The 17,645-nt window shown below is 44.7% G+C and overlaps 1 long non-coding RNA gene across 1 annotated transcript; it reads left to right on the top strand.

Annotated features, from left to right (window-relative positions):
- Nucleotides 1-1,543: 1,543 nt before the first annotated feature.
- Nucleotides 1,544-4,192, top strand: LOC123074087 (uncharacterized). Its single transcript, XR_006435856.1, has 3 exons — nucleotides 1,544-2,248; nucleotides 3,207-3,587; nucleotides 3,929-4,192. It is a non-coding gene; the product is annotated as an uncharacterized lncRNA (long non-coding RNA).
- The last annotated feature ends 13,453 nt before the right edge of the window (nucleotides 4,193-17,645 follow it).

Here is a 17,645-nt window from a genome sequence, read left to right as displayed (position 1 = left end):
TGACCCGCTTCGAGCTGAATCGGCGAAAATTTGTCTTTTTCACGAGAGGTGGATCAAAACTTTTTACACCCAAACATTTGGTGAATTGTGCATTAAGTATGGCCTAGTATTTTAGAAAAATTATTAGGTCCAATTTTGCAACAAATATTTGGGAGGTCCTTCACAAAAAAACCTCCTTTTGGCACTCGAAAAATGGAAAATGGTTTTTTCATCCAAAGAAAGTGAAAACTTCCTTAGGCAATATTGTTTGCCATTCCAATATGCACCTTTGTGCACAATATGAGATCATTTGAACAAACTATGCCATGAATGTGGCCATAAGATTGATCATTTGGCTTGAAAACCCTGAATCTTCAAGCGTGATAGCTCATTTCTGAGAACACTTTTTTAAAATAATTGCCGTATTACAAGTTTATTATTTTTCCTGGAAACTTGGTCACATATAATGACACAATGTGAAGGTTTCCCAATTTTTTGATTTTTTTGAATTTTTTATGCCCGTTTCAAAATGCGGTCAAAACGGCGGGCATGACCGTTCCTAGCTAGTGGTTGAATCTTGGAATTTTTTTGGTGTTTCTCTGATTAAATAGATACTTATGTACCTAGAAATGATTTTTGGAAAAAATAAAGAGCAAACTATGAGGCAGCCGCAGTTCAAATTTGACCCGCTTCCTGCTGAATCGGCGGGAATTTGTCTTTTTCACCAGAGGTGGGTCAAAACTTTTGACCCCCAACCATTTGGTCAATTGTGCATTAAATATGGCCTAGTATTTTATAAAATTGATTTGGTCCAAATTTGCAACAATTATTTGGTAGGTCCTTCACAAAAAAACTCATTTTGGGCACTCGAAAAATGGAAAATGATTTTTTCGTCCAAAGAAAATGAAAACTTCTTTAGGCAACATTGTTTGCCATTCCAAGATTCACCCTTGTGCACAATATGAAATCATTTGAACAAATATTCATTCAAATTTCCCCGCTTCCTACTGAATGGGTGAAATTTGTTTTTTTATAAGAGGTGGATCAAAAGCTTTTTTGACTTGTAACTATTTGGTCCATTTTACATAAAATTTGGTCTAATATTTTTGAAAAATGGAGTTGTGCTATGTTGGAATAAATATTTGGTAGATTCTTAACAAAAAAACCTTTTTATGCACTCGAAAAATGGAAAATCATCATTTTGTGCAAAGAAAATGAAAGCCATCGAACTATGGCATCGTTTGCCATTCTAAGATGAACACTTATGAAAAAACGAGATCATTTGGACAAACTATGCCATTGTTATGTTTTAAAAAAATTCAAAGTTTTGGGTCCAAAATTTTGAGATTCAATTGCGAGATAGCCGACCAATGAGACGCGAGCAACCGCTTTCACGCGGATCACCAAATTGGACGCAATCTGAGCCATCCATCACGCATCCATCCAACGGTGGAGCTTCTCCCGAGAATCAAAAACCCTAACCCACCCACCACCCACCCCTCGATCCCCCAGATCCCCACCCGCCGCCACCCCCACCCACCCACTCTCCCCTCGGTCCCCCAGTTCCATCCTCTCCTCTCCCTCAACACCAAACCGCCCTCGCCGCCGATCTCCACTCCCCCAAACTCAGCCCCAGCCCCGCCGGCGACCTCCTCCCCCACTCCTCGACTTCCCTGGCAACATCCTCTACTTCATACCCGCCGGCGACCTCCGCCTTCCACTCCACCCTCTCCTTCTCTCCACGCCGAAACCCTAGATGAACGCCATGGCCACCTCCCTCTAGCGTCCCCTCTCTCTCCCGTGGCGGCAATCACCACTTCAACACCGTCGGCGACCACAACCATGGCCTCCACCTCCCCTTCCCTCCTTGGTTGGAGATCCACTCAATTCCTCTCCCTCCCCCAGTTCCTCTCCAATCCCGCCACTGGCCGACTACCAACCCCACCGGCGACCTCCCTCCCTCCCTCCTGAGATGTACAGATGTGGCGAGACGGATCGCCGGATCCCCGCCGCGGCGGAACGGTGAGATCCAGCTCCTTGCCGATCCCATGGCCTCCGCGGCGGCGCGAGTCCTCCTCCTTGTTCGCGCGGTCGCCTCCTTCCTCGCGGGGCGCACAGACGCCCTTCGGTCGCTGGGCGTCGGCGACGAGGCGGGGGCCGGGGCCGCCACGCAGGGGGACGACGCCGTGGACCTCAACCCCACCAGCTTGGACGCCTTCCTCACGGCCTCGCGGGAGCAGTTCGCCTTCATCAAGTTCTTCGCCCACTGGTCAGTCGCTCCCCGGCTTGATTCGCGTCCTTTGTTTATTCCATATGCGGATTGCTTCGATTTGATTTGGTCTGGAATCTCGACATGGATTCGGGATTGCCCGATGGCCCGAGGTGTGGCGCGTGGTTTCATGCCGTTGTCGATCTGTCAGTCGCAAATGGAAAATGATTAGTTCGTCTCGGATTTCAGCTACTGAGCACGGTATTAACCCACTTGTGTGTAGTTCTTTCAATATGTCAGAGCAGCACGGTTGTACTTTCTTTGTTTATTTCTGAAATCGCCACTGACTAGAACATGATGATTTTGTTAGCCCACTGAAGAATTACCCAACACCTCAATACTCTGCCACACTATGTTGTGTTTCATTCTAGAATCTGTGCTCTAGAATGTTCATTCTAGAATCTGTTCATGTTTTGAATAGAAACTCATTTCCACATATGTTTTCTATGTATTATGTTCTTATTCTGGTCGTTCCCGGCCATGAGCTTGAATGAACTAGTAGTAGAACATCAAGTTAATTTGTAGCAGTGAGGTCACTCAACATCAAGGATAGTAGCAGTCCATTGCCGTGTGTGTTGTGGCACTCCAAAGCAGAGCAGAGTAGTGTTCATCCTCTGTTAATTACTGTTACAAAGGCACCAAAGCAGAGCAGATCCTTTCGCTCTGCTCTGCTCTCTTTGTTAATTACTGTGCTACTCCCTGCTCCTGTATTCTATTAGCACCAAGTCTGCCTTGCCTGTGTATTATATACTTTATTTTTCTTGCTAGAGTACTAGAAGAGTAGTGCTATCTTGCTGCTGGTGACACTCCAAGATAATGCACTATTTTATCTTCTCAGCATTGTTGTTCTTATTTCCTTGCAAGTTTTTACTATGCAAGGTTCAGTCATGCCATCTTTGCTTGTACTGCATGTTAATGTCATCAAAATGCTCACACTAAGTTTGTGAACTGTGGCCAGGTAATAGAGGCTGACCAGGTACTCCATCGACATCTCTAGCTCCCACATGTCGCCCTGGGCTGTAGCGCCCTCTCGTGGGCGATCGGCATCCTCCTGGTGGCCCCGCTCCAATTAGTATAGTGCTGCTATAGTGTCGAGACAGCATGCTATTCAAAACTATGATAATATGTCATGCACTGTATCCTAAATTTATATCTCCACAATCATGTGAAAATAAATAAACATTGCTATCTATTTAAAAGTTAATTCTGTTGGGCAGGGAGGAGCAATGCTTGCAGCTAGGTATCAATTTCATACTTGTCAGTAAAGCTGCTGCCACTTGTAAGGCACATGCATGCTGGGTGTCTTGCCGCAGTTGCAGCCATGCTAATCTTTTCCTATGTGAGATTAGAATTTAAGTGCCATCATTCATCTCTTGGTATCTTGTTCTCTGTGATAATTTTTCATTGTTGAGTGCTATATATATACTCACGTTGTCATGCAGTGCTTGTTGTTCCATATTTTGTTCATGCACCGATAGCTGTTCAGAACTGTAGTAGTGTAGTTAGTTTTTTGAATGATTTGGTGTGCATGGAACACTGATTTTTCTTCAAGTCATGATTTTTCTCAACTGGTGCATGTATATATATTTGGGTGCTAGTCAATTAGAGAATGTCTGTGATACCATGTCTGTACTATGTGCCAGTGTAGCTGTACTGATGCTTTGGGTTTAATCCGTGCAGCAGAGGACAAGGGCTTCATGGCCAATCAAGGCGCATGGTGCTCGCAAGCGATGAAAGGAGGTTGTTCGACATAGGCACGGAGGAGGAGGATGGGCACGGACGGAGGAGGACAGAGCACCTCTCTTCTTCCAGGTTCTTCTCCTTACCTTCACTTCTTGTATGTGCCTGTGCTGCAGCTCACCCATGGTCTTGTTTGTCCTGCAGGTTAGTGAGCAGCATCAGGAGGAGGAGCTCAAGCACGACCACCAAGAGGCACCACCGCAGCAGCAGGTAGCACGTCCATCTCCACCTCCCTCTCCCTCTGCTCCCAAACCTTTTTATTAGAATATATTGAGTACATTTTGTCAACTTGTGTGTCAGTAAGAACAAAAACTAATTATCTAAGGTCATGTTATTATTACCTATATATGACATTGCTACTGGATTGCCTAGTGCCCCTGTTCATGGTGGGCTAAACTTGTATTTGCTCCTGCTGCCGCGTTTTGATGATCATGAGTGTGATGCATTTTGATGATCTCCTTGTACCAGATGAGTCCGTCGATGAAGCGGCAGCGTCTCCTGGGTGACGGTGGTGGCGGCGCCTGTGTGCGGCTTCGACTACAACCTCCTCTCCGGTGAGTCCGTATCCTACCTCTAGCTCCATCTCTGAGCTGCTGTAATACCATGCTCTGTTTCATGGTTGTGGCTTATTTAGTCTGTGCTTGCTATGCCTTGTGTATTGGAGCCTAATTAGCTTCTATTAGGGGATAATCTACTGGTTATACCAAGATTTTACATGAAATTTTGTTCTGCTTATTCTGCTAAGGTTGTTTTCAATGGTTATACATATGTTACACAATTTTTGCTGCTGGCTAATGAGCTTTAGAGATGGTAACATGGTGCTGCACTCTCAGGATCATCTTATGACACACAATCAATTTTTGGTGTGCTCAAATTTTTAATTTTAGTGATAAGGAAATATCCCACCTAGTTTGCTGGCTCTCTCACTTGAGTTGGTTTAATAGTAGTGGCCTCCTGACTTGTACTTAGTTGGGTAGGTGCTGGCTGGGAGCAAAAGTTTATATGCATGGATAATGGACTTGCACTAAATGGACACAAATAAAGGAGTTGAGTATTAAGTGAACTTGTTCTAACTCGAAACAATTTCTGTATGGTGTACATAAATATCGAGTTGATAGCTGATCTGTAGAAAATATAGCTGCACGTAACTTCTTTACTTGGTTCCTCTTTTACAGGATCTCGAGGCCTAAGAAAGTTGGAAGTGCGAAGACGTGAAGAAAAGCGCGAAGCCGTTAAGTGCTACTCAGCAAAGAGTTGTCTGTTCTATTTGACTGTAATATTGTAATAGCTGGTATACCTAGGTTGTAATAATCTACAGAAATTGCAATACACTAATCTAGTGTCATTTGACGAGTTTCACATGTTCTCTTATTTGTATGGAATATTTGATTATGAATGTGATTTGATAGTGTGTGAGATGTAACCTGACCAGTGCAACCCACTTGTGAAATAATATGACTAGTTCGTAACTTTCTGATGTGTGGGATCAATATATGAGATTAACATGACTAGTGGGACCAGCTCCAAAATATATTTTCCAAAAATATATAATTAATAGACTGTAAAAGGCCAAAGCCCAGAAATAAAAAGGCTGAAATATTGGGCTTGGCCCATGTAGCCCAATAGAATTCATAGGAAAAATAATAATAGAAATATCAAATTTGTTGGGCTAGGCCCATGTAGAAAATCGAATTGGACCGGGCTGATTCTTGTGCCACATCAGATTGCCATGTCGGATGCCTACGTGGCCTGGGGAGCCTGCTAATGACCAAAACAAAACAATAGGCATATTTTGGTCGTAAACGTCTACGACCTTCTCACAGAGAACGACGTTAATTTCAGTTTACGACTGCCAGCTTTTGACCTTCTGTTTTTGGTCACAAAAAGGTCGCAAATGAAAAACAATGACCTTTCAGTGACCAATAGTCAAGGTCACAAGTTGACATATTTCTTGTAGTGAGGTCGCACACTTTACCCACACCACAGAACCCATGGCCTCGCACTCCCATTCGGGTGGACCAATGGCGTTCCAATGAAACCCTCCCCTTGCCATGACACTCTCCCGGCCACTCCGACCAAGTCCCTCTCAGGGCTAAGTCATGGGTGACCCCGTGCCTACCAAAGGCATCAACTGCCACCGTCGTGGCAAAAACGGTCCCAAACAGGGATAAGGTACCATAAAAACAAACGGGCACACAAGGTTATGTCTAGTTAACGGGCTACCACACACCCATAAACTTCCCTCGTTGGAGGCACCGGCGAGAGGCACGACAAAGGATAGAATCAAGACCCCCATAAAGGTAAATGTGGTTGCACTGAGGAAAATCCGATTCAGTGGCACCATGACTTGATCAACATTATATTCAAGTTGGATTATTATCAGGTTTAACTTGAAAAAAAACTATTCCAAGTCATACGATGCCATGATCATGCAACTAATCGATATGCAAAGCATGCAACTCACAAGAACGGATCAACCTTATCACACTACTAGGGAAAAGCCTAGCAGCAGCGCAGGTTTTAGGCCTATCAGGAGCGCGGGCAGGAGCGCTACTGGTACGGCGCTACAGCTAAAGGTTAGCAGTAGCTTTGTTTAACCCACGCTACTGCTACACCGACTTAGTAGTAGCGCTTTCTCCACGCGGCGCTACTGGTAATTACTAGTAGCGCTTCTCCCAGCCCGCGCTACTACTATTATTCCGTATTTTATTTCTTTTTTATTTCATCTTGTATTCATACACCTCTATACAAGTTTTCATACATCAGCAATTTAGATATTGTTTTTACATCATAATGAGTTATTACATCACTGGGTGAAAGAACCGTGGACTAGTTTCAAGTGGATGGACATCCACTTGAAACTAATCTGCGGTTCTTTCACGCAATGATATAATAAATATCATCATCATCATATCATTAACAACTTATCATCATAATACATCATTGTCATATAACACCTCCTCATGATCATCGTTTTCATCGATGAGACATCACATAGCAAGTTGGTCACTAGTCATAATCACAACTACTCCTCATCATCAACTCTAACACATTGTCTTAGGACCTACTACATTCTCTTAGGACCTACTATATTCTCTAAGGTAAAATAGCAAAAAACAAGATAGCCCCTGGCTCTCCATTATGGAGAATGCAGATTATCCTGTCTCCAATTCTTGCTTTTCGCTTAATGTTGCTTCCAAGAACCTCCTTATGAATGTCCAAACATTTTTTCCATTCTTTGATTAGCATGTGTTCACCGGTTTCAGAAATCCGATATGCACAGGTGAGATCTGTAGGATGACCTGGCTGTAAGTTCAGAACTTCAAGGCGACCATTCTAATACATCAGATGACGCACACAATCCATCGGGATTTTCTGTTGAAAAACATGGTAATAACTTCATAGTTTGCAATGATGTACTAGTTTTAGAAGTATGCAAAAGATGCACGGATGTCGTAATAGTAAAAAACCTTACCAGGGTATCTCCATAGAAGTTATCATGGTTCAACACGTGCACTAGTGGCACGTATTCACCATAATTTGGAGGAGTTCGATAATAGGTATTGTAATTCAAGTAAAAAATGCGATCAGATGATTTTCCTTATAAGTTAATTCGGAGCCATCGGTGTAGTGGGTTTTGTCTACCATCTTTCACACATTCTTTGAAGAATGAAAATAAGCTATCAATGGAAATAAGTTGTCAACTATTTTGAAATAAACAATATAAATTATTTAATAACTATGTTTGAGAAACTCACATAGCGGTAGAATCGGAAGCGTATCAACAAGGACCCAAATGTCCATATTGTTTTGCTCGATGTCAGGATCACCAAGATCCATGGTGACAATCATACCCTCGTAAAAATCATATATTTTGCAAAGTGCTTCCCAATTTTGGCAACCAAAATGGGTTACGCTCTGAGAATTGTACAGATTTACTTCAAAATCCATATCATGATGGGTCCTTAGGTGTATTTTCTTTGTTTCAAAATTTTCATGGTCTTCAAAACCCATCCTCTCCAAGACATAGCGTCTTGCATGGCATGGGATAAGCTAATCGAATTGTAAAAGATGAAAATTAGACGTTGAAATAGTTGAAGTCGTGCTTAATTACCAAAAAAACACTTTCGTCGTTGCGTACCGTTTCAACGTCGAAGGTCTCCTCGAGCTTAATGCTGAAGCACCGATCATCATCCAGGTGAGGGCACCTGTCGCACAGACCTCGATCGTCGTGGCACCAGCTGCACTCCCCTGGGAGACTTTCGTCATCCGAGTACGACATTTCCTACGTTCATAATTCAAAGATTAAACTTGTACAATTAAATATATGTACTAAAAACCTAAATTAGATCATTATTTTTTGAGAAAATCCAGGCCACTCGATATTTCCTACATATTCTAGCACAAGTCATGCCAGAATTCACGAAAATATCCGGCATGACCTTTGCTAAAAAAAGGACATATCGAGCGCCTGAAATTTGCCGGAACGGAAATTAATCAATACTCCGGCAAAACATAGGCCACTTGGAGGTGTAACCTGAACATGACCGGCCACTTGGGCAACCACATATCCTATTTGAGCAACATAGGATATACATATTTTTATCTACATCATATATATCTTATAGGACTCATATTGACATGGAGATTTGGCTGGTCTCAGCTCGAGGTCGAAGGGGGTCGGTGATGGGGACGACGACGGGGATGATGGAGGGGCTCCTTGATTTCTGCAAAAGCAAAAACCCTATAAGTTATCACTAATACATCCTGAATAATTGCTTAAACTAAAAAATTAACAACAAATATGACATGTTCAACTAGTTCTATTAATTCAACTAGTTCTTACTAAATATAAACTTACTATAAATAGAAAAAACTAGTTCTTTCTAAAAATAAAGTAGTTCAACTAGTTATATTAATTTTCTTACTAAAAATACATTAGTTCTATTAATTCAACTAGTTGAACTAGTTTATTAATTTACTTACTAAACTAGTTCAACTAAAACTAAACTAGTTCAACTAAAACTAAACTAATTCTATTAATTCAACTAGTTCTTACTAAATATAAACTTACTATAAATAGAAAAAAACTAGTACATCTACTACTACTAATTAACATCTACTACTACATCTACTACTACATCTACTACTAATTACCATCACTACTACTAATTAACATTCACTACTACTAAAAATCATTATCTATGAACCCTAAATTAACATCTACTACTGCTAAAAAATATCTACTAACTAAGCAAAGAGAGAGGGGGTGGGGGAGGGGTGGGGGCTTACAGAGAGGGGAGAGACGGTGGCGGGGAGGTGCTCAGCGACGGAGGTAGGGGGGTCCAGGGCGGGCTCGGGATCAGGAGGCGGCGGGCTCGGGATCAGGAGGCGGCGGGCTCGGGCGGCGGCGGTGAGGTCGAGGGCGGCGGCAGTGAGGTCTATGGCGGCGACGGTGTGGTCGAGAGCGGCGGCGGGCGGTGGCGGTGAGGTTGAGGGTGGGCTCGGGTGGCGGCGGTGAGGGCAGGCTCGGGCTCGGGCGGTGGCGGTGAGGTTGAGGGCGGGCTCGGGCGGCGGCGGTGAGGGCAGGCTCGGGCTCGGGCGGCGGCAACAGGGGAGTAGGGGAAAGGGGGGCAAAGGAGGACTTAGAGAAATTTTGAGCCGGGGGGTGGTTAAGTTGAACTAGCAGTAGCGCTCATAAGGAAACACGCTATAGCTAACATATCTATAGCGCGTTTTGGAGAAAAGCGCTACTGCTAATGGAAGCAGTTATTTCTTTTGTTTATCCCAATATCAGTAACGCTTTGTCCTAAAAAACGCTATAAGTCTAACCAATGTAAAAACATCAAAAATATACATTGGTCATCATTGATCTTTTTGTGTAGAATCTAAATAGTCAACATGAATCCTCACTGTACCTGTATAGGTACAGGTGAGGATTCATATTGCAGCCACAAATCCTACACATTAAGTTCAATGAAGACCAAGTGCTCAAGATAGGTTGAGAAGTAACTTATTTAAGGTGGTAAACACCTTGTTCGCTTAGCAGTATGGGACTAAACTTAATTAGTTGCGGTGATACTTAGCAGCAGTGAGTTTTGAAGAAAAACGCTGCTACTAAGTACTTTAGCAGTAGCGCGTCCCACGGAAGGGCTCTACTACTATATCTAGCCTGGGGGCAACACCGTGGCAATTATAGTAGTAGCGCTCGTTTCACCTGGAGTGCTACTGCTACTGAGATATTAGTAGCGCTGTTTACTAAAGCTCGCTACTGCTAATTAGCAGTAGCATCTGTTTTTAGATCACGCTGCTGCTAAGATGCTATGTATAAGGTTTTCTCTAGTAGTGTCAATATGGCTTTCTTGCACTTACTCATCATTAAACTTTACTTGTTCTACCTCACTACATTATCTTTGATTAACTCATAATTTATATGAAAATCCCATTTAGCAAAAAGAACTATCATTATTTATAATAGCAATATCATTAAGTCAAACTCTATTCTACTAGACCAAACTAGTCCATGCATTCAACCAGTAACTTAAGCAAGCATTTCAAGCATGACAAAGTAACTAGCATTAAACCATATTTATTTACCAAATTTTAAATGCATGAAAAAGAACTAATATTTAAGTATGAAAATCATAGATATTGAAATGACACCATCCAAATGCTGGTGTGGCTTGCCTTAGTGCAGAGGAGGGTCACACTCCTCCTGGTTATCTTCAAGAAAAGTCTCTCCCTCAGAAAATATTTAAAAACCACAAAACAAAATATCAACAACCAATCTGAAAATCACCAAAAATTCTAAACAGCAAGGAAAATTCCACACTTTGGTGTGCTGCTAGAGCTCTCTGAAACAAACACAATGCAAAAAGAATCAACTCATTTGGAATTATAGGCTAGAAGTTATCACTGGTCAAAGTTGTGGTCAAAATTTTGAATTAAAGGGAAAACCTGGGGGTGATGTCGATGGCGTAAAGGCAGAATACGCTTCCACTTGTACCGCTTCGGGTGTGAGTGGAGAGGCTGACAACGGGCCCCACTAGTCAGGAGATAGAGGGGGCGAGAAGAAACAAAGCACGGTGGTGCTCCGCCGGAGCCCACGCCGGCGAGGAGTGGTTCTTGGGCGAAACCAAAGGGCTAGAAATGGAGAGGGGGTCACGGCGCACCTGCCTGTACCCGTGGCTCATCCGGGGATGACCAGAGCTGGTCGCAATCGAGCTCACAAGCGGCGGTGGCGGTCGGGATTTGCCAGAGAGGAAGAAGGCGGATGCGAGGGGCGACTCCAGGGGCTCTACTGCTTCCAGGCGACACCGGTGGACCTCCAGTGATGCGCCTGAGGGGTTGGTTAAGTTCGAGGGGCTCTAGAGCAGGGTGGATGGGCTGCGGGGATCGCGAGGAAGCTCTGGTCGTGGTCTGCGGCCAGAGGCCTGCCCGGCCGGGCTGCGGCTATGCTACGTGGTCGTGGTGGTTGAGAGGTGCGGTGTGAGGCTTCGGGGCGGAGGGAGGGGCTCTATATATAGCCGGAGTAGGAGGGGGTTACGTGGCACCGCCGGAGCTCTCTGGAAGGTGGCGAGCGACGACGAAGGGCGCCAGGGAGAGGGGGAAAGAGCTCAGCAATCACGCAGAAGCTGTCCACGCTCGTGGACGAGCACGGGAAGCAGGGGGAAGAAGACGGGGGCACGGGCGCACTGTGGCTTTTGGCCGCGACATTGCCGTGCTTGCTGCGGCGTCTCCGGTGTCAGCGAGCGCCAGGGAGAGGTCAAGGGTGAACAGTCGAGGCTTGTGGCACAGCGCGGCAGTCGTCGGCGAGCTCTGGCTCGAGCACGCGCTGAACAGAAGCACTGGCGCGATGCAGAGCGCGTCAAACGCATGCCAGAGCCCGTGTCCACACGCGGTCACCACACTGGCATGGTCAAAACGACGCCGACGCTTGGCCAAACCTTGTGGGCTGTAGTTCGTGTAGTGTTAGGTCTTGGGAGGTTGAGAACTCACTGCCAAGCCGACCAGATGTGACTCAAGCTTGCTGGCAAGTTTCTGGTCAGAAATTTGGTCACCTATTTTGGAGGGCTTATAGAAGGCCATTAGGGCTGATCTCCTGGGGTTAAGGTTTACTTAGCAGGGTAATGAGGCTCAAGAAAAATGAGCTCCATAGGACCAAGGAAAAATACACTTGCTGAGCAAAGTGCATTTTTGGGCCAGAAGAGAAATGATTTTCTGTAGCAAAAATATTACAAAAATTCATGCAATATTTTTGCTTGGGGAGGTGGGCCAAGGTTCAATGAATATTCAGGAATTATTTCAAGATTTTTGGAGCAATAAGAATGAGGGTTGCTTTGGAGCTCTAGTTTCTGGAATGAGTTTCAGAAGAGAAATTGAATATTTTTCTTTTATGAAAAATATTCATTGGGGCATTTTGTGATTTTTCAGAGAAATGAGATTGAATGAGAGGTAGAATGGGTCACTTGGGTAAAAGTCAAGGGCATGCCCATGTGATAAGTCCATTTGAATTGATTCCAAAAACTCAAATCCAAGGCAAGGGCAAAATCAAGTCTGGAAAAAGAGAGAAGGCAAAATCTAGGTTGTCACAAACCTCCCCCACTTAGGATGAATCTCGTCCTCGAGATACGGTTGCTTGGGAAAACAGTTCTGGGTAGGTAGTCCTTAAAAATTCCTCTCTTCCTCGGTGTGATGCTCCCATTGAACCTTGTAAAACCTTACCACTTTGCTGCGAGTGACTCTTTCTGTCTCATCCAATATTCTAATCGGTTTTTCATCATATGTTAAATCCTTAGCCAGTTCTATATCTGCTATATCAGTCCTTTTCTCCGGTGGTGAGATACATCTCCTTAGCTGTGAGACATGAAACACATTGTGTACCTCTGACAGTTCTGGTGGCAATTCCAACTGATAGGCAACTATTCCGACTTTGGTCATGACTAGAAACGGACCAATATATCTGGGTGCCAATTTTCCTCGGGTCTGAAATCTCTTAACTCCTTTCATAGGGGTGACTCAGAGATACACGTGTTCTCCGGGTTCGAAGTTGATCTGGTGGTGTTTTGCATCAGAATAACTCTTCTGTCATGACTTGGCCAACTGCAGTCTGTCTCGGATCTCCTTGACTTGCTTCTCAGCTTCGATCATCAAATCAGTCCCGAAAATATGGTTGTCTCTGGTTTGAGACTAGTTTAGTGGAGTGCGGCACTTACGGCCATACACGGCTTCATAGGGTGACATCTTTAAGTTGGTCTGGAAACTGTTGTTGTAGGAAAACTCGGCGTACGGCAGACAGTCTTCCCACTTGGATCCTTGAGCCAACTCACATGCTTGGAGCATATCTTTGAGTATTTGATTTACTCGCTCAGTCTGTCCATCTATCTAGGGATGATAAGTTGTGTTGTATTTCAGGGCAGGCCCCAAGGATTGACGTAGACAGGACCAAAAGGCTGAAGTGAAGAGAGATCCTCTATCTGAGGTGATGGTCTTTGGCACTCCATGCAGACTGACGATCCTGGACACATACAATTGTGCAAGTTGATCAGCACGGTAGGTGGTCCAGATGGGAAGGAAGTGGGCTACCTTCCTTAACGTGTCCACTATGACCCATATTGCGTCATTCCCTTGGTGAGTCCTTGGTAAACTGGTGATGAAATCCATGCAGACATCGTCCAATTTCCATTGCGATACGAGTAAGGGTTGAAGGAGTCCGGCGGGTTTTTGGTGTTCTGCCTTTACCTTGTTGTATATATCACAAGAAGCCACAAAGTAAGAGATGTCTTTCTTCATTCCATCCCACCAGAATACCTGACGAAGGTCTTGGGTGCATTTTGGTGCCACCTGGGTGAATTGAGTACGACGATTTGTGTGCTTCCGCCAATATCTTCTTTCTCAGACTTTCTTGGTTGGGTACGCAAATCCTTCCTCGAAACCTTAGCGTACCTTGCAGAGCTTTAGAGAAATCATGTCGTTGTCCTTCTTCCATACGCTTGGCATATAATTGCAATGATTTGTCATCTCCTTGAGCGCTGCGAATTTCTTCCTCGAGGGTAGGAGTAAATTCCAATATGCTGGCAAGACTGGCATCCACGATTACCAAATTGAGCTGAGAAATTTCTTCACAAAGTTCAGGAGGCAAAGAATCCATTAGAACATTCAGGCTGGCAGGCTTGCGGCTGAGGGCATCAGCAACCACATTAGCTTTAACCGCGTGATAATTTATCCCGAGGTCGTAATCCCTAACCAACTCGAGCCATCTTCGCTGACGAAGGTTTAAATCGGGTTGAGTGAAGATATACTTGAGACTCTTGTGGTCGGTAAATATCTGGCACCTTTTTCGAATAAGATAGTGCCTCCAAATTTTCAAAGCGTGCACCACCGCGGCCAATTCCAAATCATGAGTGGGATAATTTCATTCGTGCGGCCGTAGTTGTCGGGATGCATAGGACACAACCTTGCCATCTTGCATAAGTACACATCCAAGGCCTTTTCTGTAGGCGTCGCAGTAGACATCAAAACTGCGGTAGATGTCGGGAAGAGTCAATACTGGTGTTGACGTCAGTCTGGTTTTTAACTAATTGAAACTCCTTTCGCAGTCCTCAGTCCATTCAAACTTCTTATCCTTCTATAGGATCTCTGTCACCGGCTTGGCAATCTTAGAGAATCCTTCAACAAAACGGCGATAATACCCGGCTAGTCCAAGGAAACTCCGGATTTCTGAGACTGTCATGGGTGCGGCCCAATCAAGAACATCTTTCACCTTACTTGGATCCACGGCTATTCCTTCTGCTGAGAGAACATGCCCTAAAAACCCAACTTGCTTGAGCCAAAATTCACATTTGCTGAACTTTGGGTAAAGCTGATGGTCGCGGAGCCTTTGCAAAATTGCTCGGAGGTGGTCCTTGTGTTCTTCTTCACTTTTTGAGTAAATGAGGATGTCATCGATGAACACCACCACAATTTTGTCCAAGAAATCCATAAACACCTTATTCATCATATGCATGAAGAAGGTAGGGATGTTGGTGAGACCGAAGGACATAATGGTATATTCATAAAGACCATACCGAGTGGTGAACACGGTCTTGGGAATATCTTCCTTCTTGATTTTGAGTTAATGATATCCGGTCCTCAAATCAACCTTGGAGAATACTTTGGCCCCACTGAGTTGATCAAATAAATCATCAATCTTTGGTAGTGGATACTTGTTTTTGATGGTGACGTCATTCAGCTGTCGGTAGTCCACACACATCTGAAGACTGCCATCCTTTTTATCCACGAATATAGCGGGTGATCCCCACGGTGAAGAGCTTGGACGGATGTATCCTTTCTGCAGCATCTCATCCAGCTGTTTCTTCAATTCCACCAATTCTGATGAAGGAATGCGATAATATTTCTTGTGTATCGGTGCGGTTCCAGGCACCAAGTCAATTGCAAACTCCAGTTCTCTGTGTGGCGGCATTCCTGGTAATTCCTCGGGAAATACATCTGGATACTCACTGACCACCGGATCAATTCCACTACTTCAGTCACAGCTGTGAAAACCATATCCTTCTTGGGTATACTTCTGCGGGCATAAAAACTTATGGTGCGACCTTCCTGACTTGCCATGGTAACTTCTCTGGTCGCACAGTTGATGCATACTTGGTATTGGGTTAACCAATTCATTCCCAGAATAATATCCAATTTGTCAGATTCGATGACTATCAGGGATGTTGGAAACTTGACTCCATTGATTTCAATCTCCAAATTACGGCAGACAAGATTGCTTTGGAGCACCGATCCCGGGGATTGGACCATCATACTCTTTCCCAAAATCGAGCAAGGAAATTTGTTTTGGGCAACAAAACTCCACGAAATAAAAGAGTGGGAAGCCCGAGAGTCAAATAAAATTATTGCAGGTATGCTATTAACAGGAAACATACCAATGACGACTTCCGGGTCTTCTTGGGCTTCGTCGGCGGATATGTGATGGATTTGACCTTGGATGGCCCTCGGGACGGAATATGGCTCTAGGTGGTTGACTTGCGGACGGAATGGAGCTGTTGGCTTGCTTTTCTTAGGGCACTGTCTGGCATAATGTCCGGTTTGTCCACATCATAGAGAGAATAGCGGGCCAAATGGTTGAACTTATTCAGGTACTCACTCACTGACAAGCTTCCTTGAGTGAGAGCGAGCTTGATTTTCATAATTCCGGCGGGAATATGATACTTGCGGAAATGATCCTTGAATTTAGTCCAAGTAATTTCCTCGTCCGTGGGCCACATGGCCTTAGCATTATCCCACCATATAGCGGCAGCTCCTTCGAGATAATGTGTTGCCAAGGGAACCTTGTCTCCTTCTTCAATGCGAGCAATTTCCAGTTTCTTCTCAATAGTCCTTAACCAATCATCGGCTTCCAATGGATCAATAACTTGACTGAAACTGGGAGGCTTGGTTCTCTGAAAATCTGATAGCTTGGAGTAATGACCATTCTGAATTCTATTCTGTCCAACCATAACTTGCACACTTTTTAATAGTTCCATCAAATCGTTGCTCCTTCTTTCTTCAAACATTCGCATGATTTGCTCAGGGGAAGGCGGATGTAGCGGTGGAGACGGAAGTGGCTGGTATGGCTCGGGGGAATGTCCTGCCTGTCTTGGGGAGCGACGAACAGGGACATCCTCACAAGCTTGGTTGCTGCTGCCTCCCCGCATCATCATATTATTTATTTTCCCAATACACAACAACTGCGATGAGAAATATAAAAGAATGGGAGGAAAGCCAATGACAATCCTAGAAGAAAACAACGAAAGGAAAGCAAGGCAAATAAAAAGGTTCCAACATAATTATACATAGACTCAACATAAGAGGTAAACATCATGACGGGTTCACTACCCTTATACACGAAACTAAGCAGCATAACACGTACGACTACATCCATACATCATACTCATGACGAAGGTGGTACTCTACCGATCTACTGCTCGGCTGGCGCTGCTGCGGGCTCCTCTCCTGAGCCGGACTCAGATCCTGAACTGATAGTGGAGACCTCCGGGTTAAAAGAGACGCGACGGTGCTACCTCTAGGACTCTCCCTCAGGGGCAGGTGCGGGATGGGATCTAAGCATAGGAGCTGCAGGAGTAGCGACAACGGAAGCTCACGCAGCAGGAGCACTTCGAGGGGTCACTGCCAAAGGGTTAGTGGTACCCTGAGAGGTCACCAGGGTAACAGAGGCTGGAGGAACGTATGGAGTGAAACCGACAGTAGGTAGAGTGTTCCTATTCCGAGCGGCGGCAAGGGCTATCCGGACTCGGGTTAGCTCTCGAGCTAACTCGTAGATCAGGAGATAACTGGCAGTGATATAACGACAAAGGTGGCTAGAAGGACGATCGTACGCCGGATCAATAAAAGGAAAGCGGATACGCCCATTCTCGTGCAGAGATGGGTAGTAAAAGAAACCTGGGTGGGTGTGCATGCAAACCTCGTTGTAGCGCAAGTGTACAAGAGCTTCGATCGCAGCAAACTGGACCGCCTCGGATGGCATAGAAGCGAGTCCACCCTTAGAAGAACGAGTGTAAGCATCGGAAGGGGAACTGTGGTGTAGAGTGACCTCAACATAGTACTCATACAATGAACCAGACAGATGCTCCCGATACATCTGATACACTGGATCAAC

This window comes from Triticum aestivum, chromosome 3D (genome assembly GCF_018294505.1).
Source record: "Triticum aestivum cultivar Chinese Spring chromosome 3D, IWGSC CS RefSeq v2.1, whole genome shotgun sequence".
Lineage (NCBI taxonomy): Eukaryota > Viridiplantae > Streptophyta > Magnoliopsida > Poales > Poaceae > Triticum > Triticum aestivum.
The sequence above is the reverse complement of the archived record's forward strand: the minus strand, read 5'-3'. Positions and strand labels throughout refer to the sequence as shown.